The sequence below is a fragment of the Hibiscus syriacus genome, unplaced genomic scaffold (assembly GCF_006381635.1).
Source record: "Hibiscus syriacus cultivar Baekdansim isolate YM2019G1 unplaced genomic scaffold, ASM638163v2 tig00110338_pilon, whole genome shotgun sequence".
Classification (NCBI taxonomy): domain Eukaryota; kingdom Viridiplantae; phylum Streptophyta; class Magnoliopsida; order Malvales; family Malvaceae; genus Hibiscus; species Hibiscus syriacus.
This window is the reverse complement of record NW_024062691.1, coordinates 1,833,929-1,855,234: the sequence shown is the minus strand read 5'-3', so window position 1 is coordinate 1,855,234 and position 21,306 is coordinate 1,833,929. Positions and strand designations below refer to the sequence as shown.

The 21,306-nt window shown below is 33.5% G+C and overlaps 1 pseudogene; it reads right to left on the bottom strand.

Moving 5' to 3' along the window:
* The window catches only part of LOC120120430, a 54,816-nt pseudogene that overhangs the window by 924 nt on the left and 32,586 nt on the right, over window positions 1-21,306 (bottom strand).

The following is a 21,306-nucleotide window of genomic DNA, read 5'->3' as shown; positions in this document are numbered from 1 at the left end:
CATTGTCAACACACATTTTCGTCCTACTAGGATTCAAACTCCTAAAAATAAGATAAAATTTTGCTAGGATTCAAACTCCTAAAAATAAGATAGAGTTCTACTAAGATTTAAATTCCTAAAGATAGGATCCACAAGCACTATAAATAGCCATTGTAACTCACCATTGTAACACACGATTTACACACAAAACATAGAGGAAAGCACGGGAAGATACAAAGGCAAAACTATTGTAAAGGATTCGAAAAGGAAATAAAAAGGTAGCATTTCCTTTTTTCTTTCTTTTGCATGTGCACGTTATTTTTCTAGAGATTTGGTTCGAATAACCCAAAACGTGGGTTGCGCCGATGACCAAAATGGGTGGGGTTTCGAAGTTTCGAACCTAGATCTACCCCAAGGCTTATTTTTAAAAACCGGTTTGATTTTCGATTAAAGGAGGGGAAGAGCTTTTTAAAAATCTATATTAGTCCCTTTATTTATTATATGGATATTTTATTCATTTATTTTTATTATTTATGTTATTATTATTATATATATATTTCTTTAATATTTACTTATAAGTCTAATATTACTATATATATATTGTAATTATATTTATCTAATCGTATATATTTTTATACTTTTAATAGTTTATTATATACCTATTATTAAATATATATATTCTTAATTATTTTATTTGATTATTTCTTTATTTATGTAATATATCTTATAACTTTATATATTTATTATTTTTATTATTTTCATTTTTTATTCATTATTATTATATATTTTTTTAAAAAAAAACCTTGTGTCTTTATCATTATTATTATTAAACATTATATTATATACTACTAACCTAGAGGGCCCATTTTTTGTCTTATTTTTTACTAAAGCCCCCTCACTTTCGGTGAATTGGGAGGGTAGCTTTTCTATTTTTAAGTATTTGGTGTATATATATAGCTTATTTATTTTATTAATACTTTTATATATATATATATTTGTTTTTCCTTTTTTCAAATATTACTATATATAATTATTACTTTACTATTTTTTTTCTTATCTTACTTATTTATTTTATTTATTTTATTTTTTCCTTGTATCTTATTTGTTTTTTTTACCTTGTTTATCTAACACATTTCTCAATTTTTTAAAGGATATTTTCAAATCAATCAAGGGTAAGTAATTAGGATCGAAACTTTACCTTTTAATTTAACTTGTTATTTTTCTTAATTAAGACAACTGGAAATTACGTAGTACCGAAAGGGCGGTTCAAGGGTGCTAATCCTTCCTTGACCGTAACCGACTCCCGAGCCTGACATATTTCTGGTAAGACGCAGATCAGGTAAGAAATAGGGTATCCGATCAACCCATTTATTTTTAAATAAATGATCGGTGATGACTCCAATCCACATTTTTCTAAGTCGAAGCCCAATTCCGGGGCCCAACTGAAAGATGGTTGCGATAGCTTGGCGACTCCACTGGGGAAGGTAAGTGAGTCAGGCTAAGGTAATTTCCAATTGTCTTTTTAACGAAAAGGGTAAGTTTAAATTTTAAGGTAATATTTCGATCCTTTTTACTTACTTTTGATTATTTTCGAGTAAATAGTTGGACTAATCGTTTTTTCATGATTTCAGCCTTCAAAGTTTTCTTTTTTTCATCTAAAGGCTCTATACCCGAGCTCCGAACCCGTTTTAAGTGGGGGTGAAAGCGACGACTTCGTGTGAATTTATTCATCGTATGGGCCTAGCAAGTAACCTTCGGGATTCATATACCTTATGCCTTCGTGTGAATTTATTCTCCGTATGGGCATAAGGGAATGTGTCCTCTCGAGTTTAACTTAGTCCACACAAGTCTGTGATGGGTTTAGTACTAAGGGTCTGGTAAGCCCAATGGGGCACCAGCAAGGAGAACTCGGGTACCTTTTTTTTAGAACCTAAACCCGGAGACTACAAGGAGTTAGGGCCCACCCCAAGACCTCATTTCAAACCCTAGGATGCCGGAATTATTTCCTGCTTTAGTTTCTGTTCAAAGCATGTGAACTAGAAATTTATGCGGTTAGGACTTGTTCAAAACCAACTTACGGGATAGAGATCATGTCCGGGTAGGAATAATAAGCATGAGGGGTAGATATCATGTGGGGTAGGATTTTTCATTTTTATTATTATTTTGATTTACCTCACTAACTCTTTTTGTTTTTGTTCTCTTTTATTTTGTTTTAATCACCTGCATCATTTAAAAGAGGTGTTGATCCACCAAAAATGTGTTTGTTAAACATAAATAATCTGAATTAATGGATAAAGGGGTTGTAATACAAGAGATAAAAATACAGAGGACAGTCTACAAGGCGGCTATGTGTCATATTCAATCCTGAAGGCGTGGTGCCCACAATTGAGGAATATATCACTTTGCTGCGTTATAAAGGACTCAGAATGAATCGGGTCTGCATCAAGCACAATGAAAGACTATCTTGGAAAAACTGACTGTCAGAGGTTGTAGGGGCAAGATGAAGGTTACTAATCTTAGGAGTCCCTTCAGAGATAACAATTACAAAACGATAGCTGGAATTGGAGATCATTGCTGACGAATTCAAGGAACAAACTAATGACTTTACATATTTCCTATCAATCGAGGGCTCCAATGACGCATTCGTTGGGGACAGGCTCAACAAAAGATAGATGCTAGAGATGCAGTCATTCAAGACTTCTTGGGCCAGTGCAAAAAGTAACTCAACATTGGCACGACCCATCTAGAGAAGTCGGAGTGGTTCGACATGTTATTCAACCAGTGACATACGAATACAGAAGACTAGTCAACATGTCAAAAGCTGTCAGAATATTTTTGTCTCTTAATAGATAAAACACTTTTGTCCCCAATGAGGATTATTCATAATAACAGACACATTTTTTAGATCAATGCCTCGGATATTTCATGTATCATGCATTTAGACATATTCTGCATTTCGTTATTTTCTTTGCATTCACATCAACTAACGGAAGAATGTCTCAAAAAAGGAATAAATACTGGATACACCACCTCAAGCGTTGGACACACCTCATCCACATAACACCCGCTTGAAAAAGAAAAAAACAAATGGAGGCCAGAATGGCTCAAATCGATGAGAACATGGCAGAATTGTAGAAAGAACTTGAAGATAAGATAAACCAGATTAGTCTGAGTACTTTGAATACAATCATGAAGAACCAAGAATCTTTGGTTGATCAGATCGTTGCCAAGTTAGTTGGCCTACAACAGACCAGTGAGCTTGGGGTAGGTTCACCGGAAGGGGTAACTATACCACTTACCCCACAAGGGGTTGTCTCACCTGAGATCTTACCCGGATTACAAGAGGACTCATATGCTATCAAGGGGAAAGCTATATCTGGTGCTAATATACAAGCTTCCGCGACCAACACTCATTCGGAAGACTATCATGTCCCGGATTTTGACGAGGATGATAAGGAAAAGAAGATGTAAAAGAAGATCAAGATGTTAGAAGATTAAATGAAGATGGTCCAAGGGGACCATGATTATTATGGAGTGGATGCAATGGAGCTGAGCCTGGTTCCAGATTTGGTGCTTCCACCAAAGTTTAAAGTTCCTGAGTTTGAGAAGTTCGATGGGAACAGCTGCCCTTCAGCCCATATCACTATGTTCTATCGGAAGATGACAGGATATGTAGGGAATGACCAACTCCTGACCCACTGCTTCCAGGAGAACATGTCCGGTTCAGCTATCCGGTGGTACAACCAGCTCAGCCGAACTCATATCAAGACATGGAAAGACTTAGCCAAGTCTTTCTTGGAACAATACAAGCATATCAACGATATGAGACCAGACCGAGTTATGCTACAAAGCCTGGAGAAAAAGCACAATGAAAGTTTCCGACAATACGCACAGCGTTGGAGGGATTTGTCTGTCCAAGTTAATCCACCCTTGGATGAAAATAAAACTAAAAAGCTATTTTTACAGACCCTGAAGGCACCTTACTTCGGGCACCTGGTGGCAATTACATCGGGAACTTTCTCAGATCTAGTTATGGCTGGTGAGATGATCGAGCTAGCTATAAAACAAGGAAAAATTGAGGGATATATCAACAATGTCAGTACCTACAACGCCAACAAAGGTGTTACGGTCTCAAGTCCAAAAACTGTTGCAGTTGTACCATCTAGTACTTCTAAACAAACTTAGAGAGGACCAAGGAAAGAAAAGATTTGCATCAGTCCAATCCCAATGACATATGAGGAGTTACTCCCAACGCTAGTTGAGAAAAATCTTGTGACTCTAGTTCAATCCAAACCTAGAGAGGCCCCATATCCTGAAGGTCATGATATTAACGCCGTATGCAGCTATCATATTGGGAGCTCAGGGCACACCACTGAGAATTGTGGGGCATTGAAACGTAAGGTCCAAGATCTGATCGATTCAGGGGCATTCACTTTCAATATGTAATGGGGCATTCTGATCGAGAGTCATATGGGGCATCCATTAGGAATTTAGTTGCATTATCAAGTATATCATCTTGTTTGAACTTGTTTTTCTTTCGTACTTCTTATGCGTGAACATTTTTTTAAGTCACTTGACGTTTAAACATTTTAAATAAAATGCTTCCTTCTTAGGAGATGAGCAAATTTTAATCTTGAATTCCTTGAATATCACCTCAATTAAAAACTGTTTAATAATTGAGGTTGTAAATCTTTGACAAATGACAAGATTGAACCCTGCAAAACAAAGACCCCTTGGTCCTAATTTAAAAGATACATCAGACTACATATTTTTCTCTTACCGAGCTAAGTTTTCTCTTCTCATGAAGAGTCCATCCAAGGTTTGGTATTCAGACACGTATTAAGAGCGAACAGAATAGGGCAACTAGCACATGAGATTGCAAAACTAATTGGTTTATACCCTTGTTTATGATGTTCAGGGATGATAATGATCTTCACAGATGGAATAGTCGAGTAAGCAAATCTAGTTTAGGTCAGTTGTTTGGAAATTGAACTCTAAAGATGAGATCCCTTGACTTTCAAAAACACCTAGACTATAACAGGTTCTTCTTGGCAATCTTAAGAAATTAAATCCGTAAAGCTGAGCTATTCCACTAAGGCAATTGGTTATAGAGGAAACTCGAAAGCCCTGGCTTTATGAATAGATTATGTTCAAACTATGACACTGCTCGGACACTTGGCAATTCGGTGTTTTCTCCACTGCTTTTGTCAGGCCAAAGACTTTGTGATGAGATGAACCCTTCAGTGATTTGTCCCTCTAAAGCTGAGCTATTCCACTAAGGCAATTGGTTATAGAGGAAACTCGAAAGCCCTGCCTTTATGAATAGATTATGTTCAAACTATGACACTGCTCGGACACTTGGCAATTCGGTGTTTGCTCCACTGCTTTTGTCAGGCCAAAGACTTTGTGATGAGACGAACCCTTCAGTGATTTGTCCCTCTAAAGCTGAGCTATTCCACTAAGGCAATTGGTTATAGAGGAAACTCGAAATCCCTGGCTTTATGAATAGATTACATTCAAATCATGACATTGCTCGGACACTTGGCAATTCGGTGTTTGCTCCACTGCTTTTGTCAGGTCAAAGACTTTGTGATGAGATGAACCCTTCAGTTAAACCTGATAAAAGTGATTATAAGCTGTCCCTCTAAAGCAATTGGTTGAACGCCCTGACTTTATGGATTCGGCTAGCCAGACAATGGCAAAATAAATCAAATTCATCTAAAAAGAAATTTTTGGTAATAATAGACTCAGGGAGTTGAGAAACACCTGTTATAGTCAAATTCACACGAGCACTCAAGAATTTCATTTTTTAGACCGATATTTCTGCACTACTTTTGTTAGAAGAGCTTACGAAACTTGAACAAATGGAAGATTTTAGAGAACTGAAACAGAAGTGTTGTGAAAGGTCTAGTCATTGATTATGCTAGTTGTGTCATTTTGTTCGCCTCTGATCAAAATACCAAATCAAGAAAGAGGGGCATGACATGATCTTCACGATAACCAAATCGATGAAACAAACCCACCTCTAGACCAACTTTTCGATCTTGATATTTGTCAAAGATTTGCAGCTATCAAAGATTAAAATAGTGTTTGATTCTTTTGATATCCAATGAACTCATGTTTTATGATTTACTTCAATTGTGAAACCTAGAAAGAGGTAACTTTTTCAAAAGTTCTTTTTGATATTTTTCAAAATTTTGAAAATTCGAAAGAAGAAAAGCATTTTCAAACAAGATAAGTTCTCTGGAAGCATATCTTGGAATTCAACAAATATCGCTCCGAAGCTCAAGATCGAAACAGAGGCAAAGGAAACCATATTTGGGGCAAAATTTGATAAGGGAAGGAAAAATTGTCTTGAGGACTGCAAGAGTACACCCTGGTGGAAATGAAGACAAATTAAGTCAGAATGAAGACTGCACACGCAGCCATTCCCCTCACATCTCAACATATACATCAACACGTACATACATGACGCATGAAATTTTCATCTTTGAATTCATCATCATGAGCAATAAAAACCTTGATTTTTCCTCCCTTGAGGGCAAATTCAACAGCAAATAAATTTCATTTGGGCATACATCAAGCATACATCATCAAGATAGTTACATCCATATACATTTTACAGATCTTTCAAGAGAAGATGAGATTAAAAGCCAACTCGACAGATTGAAAGATCGACATTCATCCAATATAAACTTTGTCTCACTTAAGACAGTCTCATTTAATGCAGATGATTATCTCACTCAAATTTGTTTTCTTAAAACATACTTTGTCTCACTTGAGACTGTTTTTCTCGAAAAAAGATTTATTTCACTCAAGATTGTTTTTCTTAAAACAAGATTTGTCTCGCTTGAGACCGTTTTCACTCGAAAGAAGGCATTTCATTTCACTCAAGGCTGTTTTTTTTAAGAAGATTTTATCTTGCTTGAGATAGTTTCCCTCGAAACAGAAAATTTTGTCTCCCTTGAGACAATCTCTCTTGAAACATAAACATTGAAAACATTTCCCTTGAAATGAATTTTATCTCACTTGAGATAGTTTCCCTTAAAACGAATTTTGTCTCCCTTGAGACAGTTTCTCTCCAAACATAAACTTTGAAAACAATTTAACGAAATCTTTGAATATGTTTTCCTTCAAACAAATTTTGTCTCCCTTGAGACAGTTTCTCTTGAAACGACACAATTTGCTCGAGAATAGATTTTAACTTCACGACGAAGGATGTCTAGCTCGAAGCCAAACATCCGCGATTTCAACTCCACGACGGAGGATATCGTGACACTCGAGACAACACAAGTTCAACTTCACAACGAAGGGACGACTGGTTGTCAACAAACAACTTCTCAATTTCAGAGCCAATTTCAACTTCACAACGAATGATATTGGACTTCAAACAACGCAAGTTCAACTTCACGACGAAGGGACCGCTGCTTGTCAACAACAACTTCCCAATCTCAGAGCCAATTTCAACTTCACAATGAAGGATATTGGACTCCAGACAACGCAAGTTCAACTTCACGACGAAGGGACCGCTGCTTGTCAACAACAACTTCCCAATCTCAGAGCAAATTTCAACTTCACAACGAAGGATATTGGACTCCAGACAATGCAAGTTCAACTCTACGACAAAGGGACCGCTGCTTGTCAACAAAATTTCATTCAGAGTCAATTTCAACTTCACAGCGAAGGATATTGGACTCGAGACAACACAAGTTCAACTTCACAACGAAGGGACGGCTGGTTGTCAACAAACAATTTCCCGGTTCCAGAGCCAATTTCAACTTCACGACGGAGGATATTGGACTCGGAACAATAATATTTACTTGGATTTCAACTTCACGACGAAGGATATCCAACTCAAAGAAGGATTATCTGCCATAAAAATTGTCGAGTTTGACTCCATTCAGCTCGATGACACATCAATCGCACTACTTTCCGGTTGCAGTCGAGGTTTTCAAGTCGAGAAGATGACCTGAGTTAGCCGTGCCTTAGTGACAAGCAACCATTTTCAAACAACATAGCTTAAGTCAAGAAAAATCTATCTGTCAATGAAGATTTCTGAGTTCGATTCCGATCCAAGGTCTTTAAACCGAGAAGAAGACCGAAGGGTAACGGGAAGCCATGTGCTGATTCAAATTCCGAACTACGGCTTCAATTTCATATCATTTCAATATGAACTCGACTTCACGATGGAGGAGTCATCCGTAACTCAATTCGACAGGGAGTTATTGAAACATCAAAGTTAATTTTCAACTCCACTGAACGAAAAGTGTGTCTTTTAATCTTTGCCCTATCCCCGTTATACGACTATGGGCAAAGAGGGGCAGCTGTCAACACACATTTTTGTCCTACTAGGATTCAAACTCCTAAAAATAGGATAAAATTTTGCTAGGATTCAAACTCCTAAAAATAGGATAGAGTTCTACTAAGATTTAAATTCCTAAAGATAGGATCCACAAGCACTATAAATAGCCATTGTAACTCACCATTGTAACACACGATTTACACACAAAACATAGAGGAAAGCACGGGAAGATACAAAGACAAAACTATTGTAAAGGATTCGAAAAGGAAATAAAAGGTAGCATTTTCTTTTTTCTTTCTTTTGCATGTGCACATTATTTTTTTTGAGATTTGGTTCGAATAACCCAAAACGTGGGTTGCGTCGATGACCAAAATGGGTGGGGTTTCGAAGTTTCGAACCTAGATCTACCCCGAGGCTTATTTTTAAAAACCGGTTTGATTTTCGGTTAAATGAGGGGAAGAGCTTTTTAAAAATCTATATTAGTCCCTTTATTTATTATATGGATATTTTATTCATTTATTTTTATTATTTATGTTATTATTATTATATGTATATATATATATATTAAATTATTTTCATTTATTTTTTTACTATTTTATCATTATATATATATATTTCTTTAATATTTTACTTATAAGTCTAATATTACTATATATATATTGTAATTATCTTTATCTAATCGTATATATTTTTATACTTTTAATAGTTTATTTATATACCTATTATTAAATATATATATTCTTAATTATTTTTATTTGATTATTTCTTTATTTATGTAATATATCTTATAACTTTATAACTTTATATTATTTTTTATTATTTTCGTTTTTTTATTCATTGTTATTATATTATTATTATTTTTAAAAAAACCTTGTGTCTTATCATTATTATTATAAACATTATATTATATACTACTAACCTAGAGGGTCCATTTTTTTGTCTTATTTCTTACTAAAGCCCCCCACTTTCGGTGAATTGGGAGGGTAGCTTTTCTATTTTTAAGTATTTGGGTATATATATATATATATATATATATATATATATTTTTTCCTTTTTTCAAATATTACTATATATAATTATTACTTTACTATTTTTTTATCTTACTTATTTATTTTATTTATTTTATTTATTTTATTTTTTCCTTGTATCTTATTTGTTTTTTTTACCTTGTTTATCTAACACATTTCTCAATTTTTTTAAATGATATTTTCAAATTAATCAAGGGTAAGTAATTAGGATCGAAACTTTACCTTTTAATTTAACTTGTTATTTTTCTTAATTAAGACAACTGGAAATTACGTAGTACCAAAAGGGCGGTTCAAGGGTGCTAATCCTTCCTTGACCGTAACCGACTCCCGAGCCCGACATATTTCTGGTAAGACGCAGATCAGGTAAGAAATAGGGTATCCGATCAACCCATTTATTTTTAAATAAATAATCGGTGGCGACTCCAATCCACATTTTTCTAAGTCAAAGCCTAATTCCGGGGCCCAACTGAAAGACGGTTGCGACAGGCCCTCGGCTTATATGATCCAGATGGTCTGGACAAATGGCTGGTCCATCAACAGACATTTCACATTCATGACTTACATCTGACCCCCTGAGGCTTTGATCAGTTTGGGATGGTGGAAGTTGATTCTGTCCCGATTGCTGGAAACCCCCAGATGAAGTCTGAATAACATGATGAAAAACCATTAAGTATAGCACATAATACCTTGGGATAAAACTGATAATCTGTTTCTTTGACCATGCTTGTTGATTTTGCCACTGTTGGATGGATGACATTGCTGGCATTGAGTTGGGTGTAACATGAGATGCCACAGAATGAGGAAACCCTTGCTGATGCATGACAAATGAATAAAGGGCAGTACCTTGGTCAGGTGCGATGTAAGTAGGCAGCCCATGTGAAGCAACCGAAACACTATGAACATGGTCATTTTGACTCTGGTAGTGATTAGTGAATAGAGTAATTTAAGGGGAACAAAAAGAGTAAGTAATAGAAAAAAGTACATAAAAGAACAAAAAGAAATCATAAATTGATCATTAATGAATAATATATCATAAGGTTTATAACTAAAAACCTCTAAACTTAGTTTACAAGCACCGTCTTAAACTAGACATTAGATGAAGTGCAGAAATGAGGAGACCATGGAGGGGGTGCAGAGATACAATCTTCAATAAAACTAAATATAAGTTGTATCATATTCTGCTAATGAAACGCATTACAATATGAACAAAACTGGTCACATATAATCACTTTACAGATGATTATATTAAATATCAGATTACGCAAATATCAACAATGGCACTTCAAAACAGAAACAATCTTACCAGATTTGATGCATTGCCAGCAAACGGTTGAACATTGTCTGAAGCCCCATTTGAAATTACCCCAGTACTCTCATTTGTTGCACCACTTCCATTAGAATCCACTTGGCTTCCATTATTTTGACCATACTGACGTAAGTCCTTTGTGTTTGTTTGTGATATATGTGATTCATCAGTATAAGAGCCATTCCTCTCTCTTACATCGGCCAGCTCAACTTGGAGTTGATACTCTTTATGTAAATGAAGTCTCTCCATCTCTGCAAACTAAAATCAGCAACAATGTCTGTCACGGGAAAACATGTCAAATTTAATTAATTATTCGAGAGAAAAAAATAAATAAGAAATTTAAAGCTCATCAACCTGTCTTTGACAGCCATTCCAGAGCTGGTTATATTGCTCTGTGCGTTCTCTTAATTCAGCCTGTAAGGTTTGGTTTGTACTTGACTGCAAAGCATTCATTTCCTAGACACTTGAAAGCCAAGTTCGGGCCTCTCTCACTTGTTTATCCTTATGAAGAATGGCTTCCTGAGCCGCCCTATACTGAAGAACAAGACTTTTATTAGGAAAAGAAGCTAGACTTCCAACACGTAGCAACTGAATTTTACTTGATTGAAATTGTTGTGTGATTTCCATTGCGAACATTAAAAATATGTTTTGTTAATTAAATAAACCTGAAAATAAGTTATTCTAACTTCCAATAATCGGAATATGTACACCATGCATGCAGGGAATTCACACCTTAACCTCCCTAATTATTTTAAATTTCAAAGTGCATAAAATAAAATAAAATGTATGGACCCGTTCTTGCAATTCGATAATCTGCCTCTTTTTCTCTTTAATACCCTCTAGGAGATCATGTATCTGTTTTATATGTTGGGCTTTCTCAGCTTCTGAATGATCATGTTCTTTTCTGCAAAAAGAAAAAGAAAAAGAAACGGAATCCCATGTAAACTTCTGAAGGTTCAAACCTCAGCTGCAAGATTTCTGCATTACAAACAGTCACCAGAAAAAGAAATGCCATTCAGTGATGAATTTTAAAAGCTAAGATATTAACTCAACTATATAACAGGTTTAGAAACCTTTTAGTGTCTTGATCTCGCAGTAACTAGAAATATAAATAAAATGTTTAAGGGCTTAAAAAGTTATTGAACTTTTTTGAAAAACTCCATTAAGGCCCTTTTTTTTTTGCAATCAAATGAGTGATCAAACAGACAAATTGCATCATGGAGCCCCATGACCAACAGTTTCTATTGTTGATCGTTAATTGTGCTAATGTAGTCATTAAACTTACTGGCATGACAATCAACTTGTGAATGATGACATGGAAGAGGGGTTGAATTGATTTTTTTGAAAAGTTCGAGAGCATTTTGATGCTAAAAATATAAAACCCATTTGAAAATAATAAAAAAGACAATTAACAATTCAAATATTTAAAAATGATTTTTTTTTAAATAAATCTTGAATTTTTTTCTTATTTTTTAATGTTCTAAATACTTTTTGAATATTTTGAGCTTTTAATTTTTTATAATTTTTAATTATTTTGAACTTTTAAATATTTCAATTTTTAATAATTTTTAATTTTCAATAAATTTGATATTTTATATGATTTATTACTTTTTCTAGGGATTATATAAGCTCTCAAACTTTAAGAAAAAGAAACCAAGTCCCTCTCCCACATCATCATTTCACATGGTCTAACAAGTTAGCAAACTTAACGGCCAAGTCAACAGAGCAATGGTCAATGACGAAAATAGATGATCAAAGAGGAGGCCACATGAAGCAATTTGCAATTTGACGGCTTAATTGGGTGCAAAAAAGTAGGGATTTAATTGGTTTTTTAGAAAAAGTTCGAGGCTTTTAAAACGCTTAAGCCTAAATTCTGGTTACTGCAAATAGAAAGGTCTTAAGAGTAAAACAAAATAAACACACCTAAAAGTTGCCAGTTCCCTGTTTTGCTCTCCGAGGAGGTCTTCCTTTTCCGATACCTGCCAAGATAATCCAGGAAGCCTTAACTTACAATGACTTACTAGAAAAAGAACATTTTATTTTAAAAGAAAAATTAAAAGTAAATCCAAGAGCAGAATGGCAAAACAGAGAAGACCTCTTCTTTTTCCATTTTGATGGCATGTAGTTCTCTATCTTTCTCTTCCATCTTCTTTTCCAATTGACAAATGGTCTGTTCACGTTCATTGAGTTGCTCCTATAGAAGCAAATAAAGCCAAAGATAGATTGAAATTCACAAAAGAAAACAACTTTGATAGAAACTGCTTGTTTCATGCGTGGAAGATCTCATTGATATTTTTCACCATTTCAAACATGAGATTCTTAATACGTAATTCTCATATAGCAATATTGGAAAAGGTAGGTTTGTAACATCCCAAAAACCGGGCCAATGACTAAAGTGTAAGATTTTAAAACTTTGTGATCAATATTGATAAATTGAAAAGTTAAGGGATTTATTTGGAATTTTTTAGTGTATGATTGATTAGCAAAGATTGAAAGATAGAAGGGTATAAAGGTCTTTTTAGCAAATAAATGAATTAAAATTTCTTAGGGTGTATTATATACACGTGGAAAAAGAAAAGGAAGAGTTACAGAGAAATCTAGAATTCTTTCTTTATCTTTTCTTTCTCCTCTCCACCGCGAGTCTCTGGGTTAAGGTAAAAAATCTTTCAGTTGATTATTTCTGTAATTTTTTATTGGTTTTGATTATTAAGGTATTAAGAAAGCTTGAGAAAGCTTAAGGAGATATAATAACTAAAAGATGGATAAGTTATGGGAGATTTAGTAAAAAAAGGTTTTTGAGTGAATTAATGAGAAAGTGTTAGAAATTGGATTTGGAAGTTATATTTGACTTGTCATAAGTTAAAATAAGATATTTAAGATGTTGGAAAACAATTTAGGACTTGTTGATGAATTGGTATGATTTTTAGTTTCAATGGTTTTAGTGAGATTTTGCATGTTTAGAGGTGCTAAAGTGATATAAGTTGGTTTTGATAAGTGTAGTTGAGTTTAATAGCTTAAAAGGAGTTAAAGTATTAAGTTTAGGTAAGTTTAGGTAAATTTTCGAGTTGAAATGAGTAATTTTTGGGCAAGGGTATCACTACTGGATGACTTCAAAGCAAAATAAGTGAAATCTGTGTTGGAGTATCAATACTGGAAGAACAGTATCAATACCATATGGTGAAATAGTATGAATCAGTAGAATAGTATCCATACCGAAAGAGTAGTATTAATACCAAGGGTATCGATACTAATGGACAAGTATCGGTACCATTTTTATAGACGAATTCCAGAATGTCGAGTGGCTCAGTATCGATACCATAGTGAGGAAGTATCAGTACTGGGCTTAGAGTACCATTACTATTCAGTTCAAAATTGTAAATTAAGTGTTTCGTTTAGCTTAAGTTATTGATGATTGATTAATGGTTATACAAACTCCGGTATTCATTTAGATAGTATTATTTTGTAGATACTGAACGAAAGAAAGTATCAGACGATTCGAAGTTATAAGAGTGACAAGTGTTTTGCTTTGAATTGCGATGAGTCTATTTCTAATGTTTTAATGAAAACAATGTTTGAAAGTTTATGAAATGATATGATTACATGTTTACATGAATACAAGTATAATTTTGATTTTGTTACCTACACGTACATGCACTATGTGAGTTCATACTATGTGACATTGATCTATGTGATTATATGACTATGTGATATAAGCTATATGAAATGTGTAAATGGTAAAGCCCAAAAGTATGTGATATGAGAATTAAAGGTATAATTGGCATGCTAAGAGTCGAGGGTTCTACGCGGTCTTTCGGGACAATTCTACGTGGTCCTTCGGGACAATTTCTACGCGGTCCTTCGGGACAATACTATGTGGTCTTTTAGGACAATTTCTACGTGGCACTTCGGTGCATATTCTACGTGGCACTTTGATGCAATTCTATGTGGCAGTTTCGACTGTAACCCAGTGCACAACCTCATTACAATCACATACCTATAGTTCTCAGTAATGTGCATGGGCTATTAAAAGAAATAACATGAATGAACAGTGCATGATGTTATATGTTTATGTTTTGTATGATGCATTATGGTTTCTTTATTATATGATTTTTATAAAGTTAAGTATAAGATTAAATGTTTTAATGTTTTATTACACACTTTATTATCTCACTAAGTCAAAGACTTAGCGTGTGAGTGTTTTCACACGTAGGTTCAAAGAAGAAGCAATAATAAAGGTAGGCAAGTCAAGTCAGCATACCTCTACTAAAGATCAGATCAGAATTGATTTAAACATTGTTTCATTTTGTTGTATTAAATGTTGTTGGCATGTAATTAAAGGTTTAAATCGCATATGCTCTGATCGAGCTTTGTAAGCCTACTTGATTATATTTATGTGAAATATTAAGTTTTATTATCAACTTGAGTTTGAATTTATGTAATTATTTTTATTTAAGGGTTCTACCATTTTGATATAAACAAAATTTTTAAATTCTAACTAATTTTTAAAAGTTAATGCTTTGGAAAAGTCAATGTGACACTTCGGACTTGTATCTGGGTCAGATATGGGTTGGGGATGTTACATTTAATGGTAGCAGAGCTATGGTTTAGCCGATTCTAGGCTTAAACCGAAGTCAACTGTGTTTAAAAAAATATACATGCCAACAAAAAAGTGAAAAATTTATGATCTGATAAGTAATGAGTATGTTGTCTTGCTAATAGAGTTAAATGATTATATCTTATTAGATGCCTGACCACAAGGGCTCCCGAAGTGAACCGGGAGATAAAAGACATGAAGGTAGTAGCAATTCACCTGCCCTGGCCAGGAAAGGTGAAGAACATGCATCTCAAGGAGTGTCTGTACAAGATCAGGGGGTGTTTTTCAGGACGTTGGATACTATTCTGATGCGTTTCCAACCGCCTGCTCCCTCAACTCTTAGAATGAATATAGCAAAAGCGTTGAAAGAGTTAGGAGCACCCAAGTTTAAGGGTGAAGCTGAGGAAGGTCCTATTGCCGCGAACCTTTGGATTAATGACATAAAGATCATGTTAGAGAGTCTCAATTGCTCTGATGTAGAGAAGTTAGATGGAGCAGTCTCGTTGTTACGAGGACAAGCTCGAATATGGTGGACTAATGTTACCATGAGAATGACAAGTGATCAAGTGACATGGTCGTTATTTCTAGAAGAGTTCAAGAATAAGTACATCAACGATCAATTTATTAATCAAATGAAGCAAGGATTTATGAGTCTGAAACAAGAAAATCGCACCGTGTATGAGTATGAGTGCGAATTTAATAAGCTGAGTAGATTTCTGGCTGAACTAGTTCCGATTGAGAATGATGCATATATTGGTTTGTTGAGGACTTACGCTCCCGACTGAAAGAGTCGTTAATAGTTTTGAATCTATCCTCGTTCCAAGAAGTGGTTAATTGTGCTAAAGCTTTAGAGAGAGTTCAGAATAAGAGGTTTGGAAAACAAAAATTTCAAATGACCAAGAGAGCTGGTGCTTTATCGAGCTCAGCACCATCAAAGAAAGGTAGAGATTCCGGTTTTCGATCTCAGACTAGATCTGAGTCAGCTGCATCCTCTGCCAGAGGATCAATTCCAATGAGAGCTAGAAATACTCAATCAGTGGGGTTTGGAGTTGGAAGATCAAATCAAGTTCAATCAAAACAGTGTCAGTATTATGGAAAGAATCATACAAGAGTATGTCGAGTGGTCTTCGGAGCCTGCTTTAGATGTGGGGACACCAGACATTTTATCCGGGGATTTCAACTGATGACTAAAGAGGATGTACAGTCTGAGAGATCTGCTATAGTATCTTAGAGAGGTAGAGGAAGAGGTCGAGGAATGAATCAGTCTAAGTCGTCCACTCAACCTGAGATACGTTCAACAGCTCGAGTCTATAATATAAAGACTAATGAAGACGCGATGATCCGGAGATCATTGCAGGTACTTTTCAGTTACTTGATAAGTTTGTTTTAGTTTTGATTGATCCGAGATCTACTTATTCATATATTAGTAGTAAATTGGTGAGAAAATTGAAATTCCAATTAGAAGAAATAAATAACGATGTGATAATGACTAACCCATTAGGACATAGTGCTTGTGTAACACCCATAACCCGTATAATTATACCTATACAGATTATAGATGTTATCCGTATTTAAAAAACCATTTCCACTTTTACAAGTGATTTAAAATTTATTTTCTTAGAATGATAATTGATATTATAAAAATATCATATCATATAAATTATGTTTCATTGTAACCAATTTAATTCGAAAGATTTTTTTATGAATAGTAAACAGTACCCGTGAACAGTTAACAGTGTCGATGAACAGTAGGGGAATCGGTACCCCAAAATCATTCTGGAAATTTTTTTGCTTAAAACTGTGGTTACTGTTCATGCTACTGTTCATGCTACAGTAACTTCCGAAAATACATATAAATTCAATAAAATTCCATTTTGTTTACAAATTTGTTTAACAAAACAAATTAAAACATTTATAAAATTACATACCACTATTTAAATCAAATTCCATCATAGGATGTCTTACTGATATTGAAATATACCTCTCAATGCTTGATGACGCTCCGAACTCTTTATTCTATTATTGGCTTTTAACCTACGCGTGAAAATCATCACACGCTAAGTATATACTTAGTGGGGCAATTTAAAACAATAAACAATGTAATACAATTCATGCATGATTTTCAATTTCAAATTCAAAATGCCGTAAAATCATTTTATTTGCATATCCAATATTTTACCATGATCAATATAATATAAAATCTTTTATCATTTATCTCATAAGCTCGTAAGCTTATTTTACCAAAATACTTACCATTTAAATTCCATAAGCTCGTAAGCTTATTTTATCAACATACTTACCATTTAAATTCCCTAAGCTCATAAACTTATTTTATCAATATACTTACCATTTAAATTCCATAAGCTCTTAAGCTTATTTTATCAATATACTTGCCATTATTCATAAGCTCGTAAGCTTATTTGCATACTTACCATTTATTAACCAATAAACCATAACTCATAGACAATAGCCCAATATAAAACCCCGAGGACCCTGGGTATTCGAGTAAAATACATGCACCGTAGTGCTAAACCTGCACTAAGCTTACGCCATAGTGCTAATCCGGATATGATACATAAGGTCGTGCCCACCACCTACACTAAGCTTACGCTATAGTGCTAATCTGGACATGATACATTAGGTCGTATCCACCTTACCGCACTTAGTGCCCTTTCACACTATAATGCTATTATAAACCTGTAGCTGCTATACTCTATGGCATGCCAACTATACCTTGTCCCTCAATGACTTACTTGGGCATATAGTCTATTTTATTCGATTCATCCATGGAAAAGTATATTATCAATATTTAACATTGGGCAGTTTATACCCGAAAAACATTCATGGTAAAATATAATAATTTCCATAATCAATGCATTATATTTTTCAACCTTTGACATATTTAGAATATATCTAATATATGTTAAATGAAGTATATCACGCTGATATAAACAAGGTCGACTTATTGCAAGTCTTCCTGATGATGTATAAAACATCCATGTATAATTTTATGCATGTATTGCACTCACTTTGACACTTTATGTCTTTCAAAAATATATGAGCCTCACTATTGTCCACCAAAAGCCCTTTTATATTTGATTTGTTTTGATTACAAATCAATCACAATCTGTATATATCACCAATTCATAACGATACATGTGTTAGTATTGTACTAACATAAACATATCCCATAATAACTACATTACTACCAAATATTAAACACTTAATAATTCCTTTTAACATTGGAACCAACATTTCCAATTTACACAAAATGGCCCTTTACCATTTTATCACTTAAATTCTTAATACCAAAATTCCAGCATTGTAATTACTATCATACAAATGCTTTACAAAGGCATAATTACATTTAAGTACCCCAACTATGCAAGTGTTGTACTTAAATCATCAATCTTTTCAAACATCCAAAATAATCATTTTTCACATATAACACTCATTTAAAATCCCAAACAATAATTTCCAGTGTAGTACATCAACTATACAACACTTATATAACAACCCATCAAATTTCTAGAATTTACGAATTGATCCCCAACTTTTTAAAACTTACGAAATTGTCCATAATTTTTCTAAGGCTTGTAGAATACTTCCTTCATCATTTCCAACCCATATATAATTTTTTCATAATTTTTCTCACTCAAACCATTCATGGCCGAAATTTAAAGAACAAGTTCTAAAAAGATTAAACATGTTCTAATCATCATACATACTTGAATATGAATCTACAACCTCTAAATCATCAAAATTAATCATCAATTTCATGATTCTTTATATGAACACAAACCCTTAGATTTGGGATCTTTGAAATCCAAATAGATTAGAAAGCAATATTAGTACCAAATAATAGCATTTTTCGCTTAGATCACTTTCCTATCTCACGACCTAACTCCAATTCCAAAGGAATTAGCTCAAAATGGAAAATAAAATATTTTCTTACCTTCAAGCTTTCTCACGTGAAGATGCTGGAGAAGATGAACATTTAGCATGATATTTTAGATTCATCATGCTTATCATCTTTTAATATAATATTTAAATCATTAACTTGTGAAAATACCAATATACCCTTAATATAGCTTCATAATTACCATAAAACCAAGATATATATCCTTATCATCTTCAAAATCAATTAAATATCAACCTTGTCATCTTTTAATAGTCAAAGATGAACAAATTAGTTTTCCACTTTACTGTTTTGCCCTTGTAATTTCCAAAAATTGTAATTCAGTCACTTTAATCAAACAATTCAAAATACACATGAAATTAAACCATTAAATATTATTTTCCAACATTTTAAAACTGTGAAAATAAATTTTTATTTCTTATTTTCGTAACCCATTTTTAATTTTTCCAAAATTACATTTTGGTCCCTGAACTTTCCAAAGTTTATACTTTCATCACAAAACTTTACCAAATTTATAATTTGGTCATTAAATAAATCCATTTATGATATAAAATTCTTTTTGAGAAAAATCACCACTTAATTCCTTAAGCTTTTCCTAATTTTCTACTTTGACCATCAAACTTTCAAAATTTACATTTTGATCATTTTCTAAATTTTTGGGGTATTACAATTCTCCCATCCTTAAATAAAATTCGTTCTCGAATTTTAAAATCTCTATTAAAACACTAACTCCCCTTTTATAAGGATTGATTTTTCAATTGTAAATTTCGTAACCCTAATTTAGGGTTGTACGAACTAGTAAGACATACTCACGCCTTAACTGTAAATTTCTTGTGAATTTTGTAAAGATCGTGGAAATCATTAGATTTTGAATCTGTTCAATCCAATTCTTTAACCTGATATGAAAACGTGCATATATTATTTCTTCATATCATCCTCTCTTTCTCAAGTAATGTCCTCAAAATTATGATTTTGCTAAATCACTTAACTAGAGGAATCGTCTTGTTACACAGTTCTTTGATTTCTCAAGCTAAGATCCAAATTGATTCTTCTTCATAAATCAAATCTAGTCAGATTTCAATTTCCTCCGATGAAATGACATATGAAATATCTTATCGATACTTTCTAAGCATCGACACATGAAAAATATTATGTACTTTGTTCAACTCTGGATCTCAATTACTCCCAGAGTTAATGTTAACTGATAAACCATCAGTCTAACTTTTTTTAATATCTCATAAAGTCCAATGAATAGTAGACTTAAAATTTCCTTTGCACTCAAAACACATTTTTTTTCTAAGGCAATAATTTAAGAAAAACTTTATCACCTTAATGAAATTCAATCTCTTTTTGCTTCAAGTCTGCATAAAACTTTTGCTGATAAAATGTCATCTTGAGATTATCTTTACTTTATCCTCAACCTCTTTCAATAACTCTGGTCAACTAGATTTCGATCTTTTAACTCGAATCAATTTAATGAGATTCAACATTTTCTCCCATATAAAATTTCATACTGAGCCATATTGATGCTCAATTGATAACTGTTATAGTAGGAAAATTCTACTAAAATCCAATACTTTTCTTTTACTATGATTCCTTGAAATCAATCATACATGCACTCAACATATCTTCTAATATCTGAATAGTACTTTCTGACTTACCATCCTTTGTGAATGAAAGTCGTACCAAAATTCAATCAAATACCCAAAACTTTATGCAATAATTTCCAAAATCTTTAAAATGAACTTTGAATCCCTGTCCGATATAATGGATACTGCAATCCATGTATTCGAACTATTTCTCAAGTTATAAAACTCTGTATATTTATCCAATGCATGGTCTATTCGCATCAAAATGAAATGTGTCGATTTAATTAACCGGTCACTATCACTTAAATTGAATCCTATAACAAAATCCATAGTGACTCTTTACTATTTCTACTTTGAAATAGAAATCAGTTGCAACAATTATGAAAGCACTTGATTCTCAACTTTTACTTGTTAACATATCAACCATGTAGCAACAACTCAATAATGTTTTTTTCATACCTAGCCATCAAAATGACTCTTTACATTCTGATACATTTTGTTCTCACTTGTATACATAGTCAGAGGACTATTATTTGCTTCAGAAAGAATATCTTTCATTTGACTCATCATCATGAGGAATACAAATTCT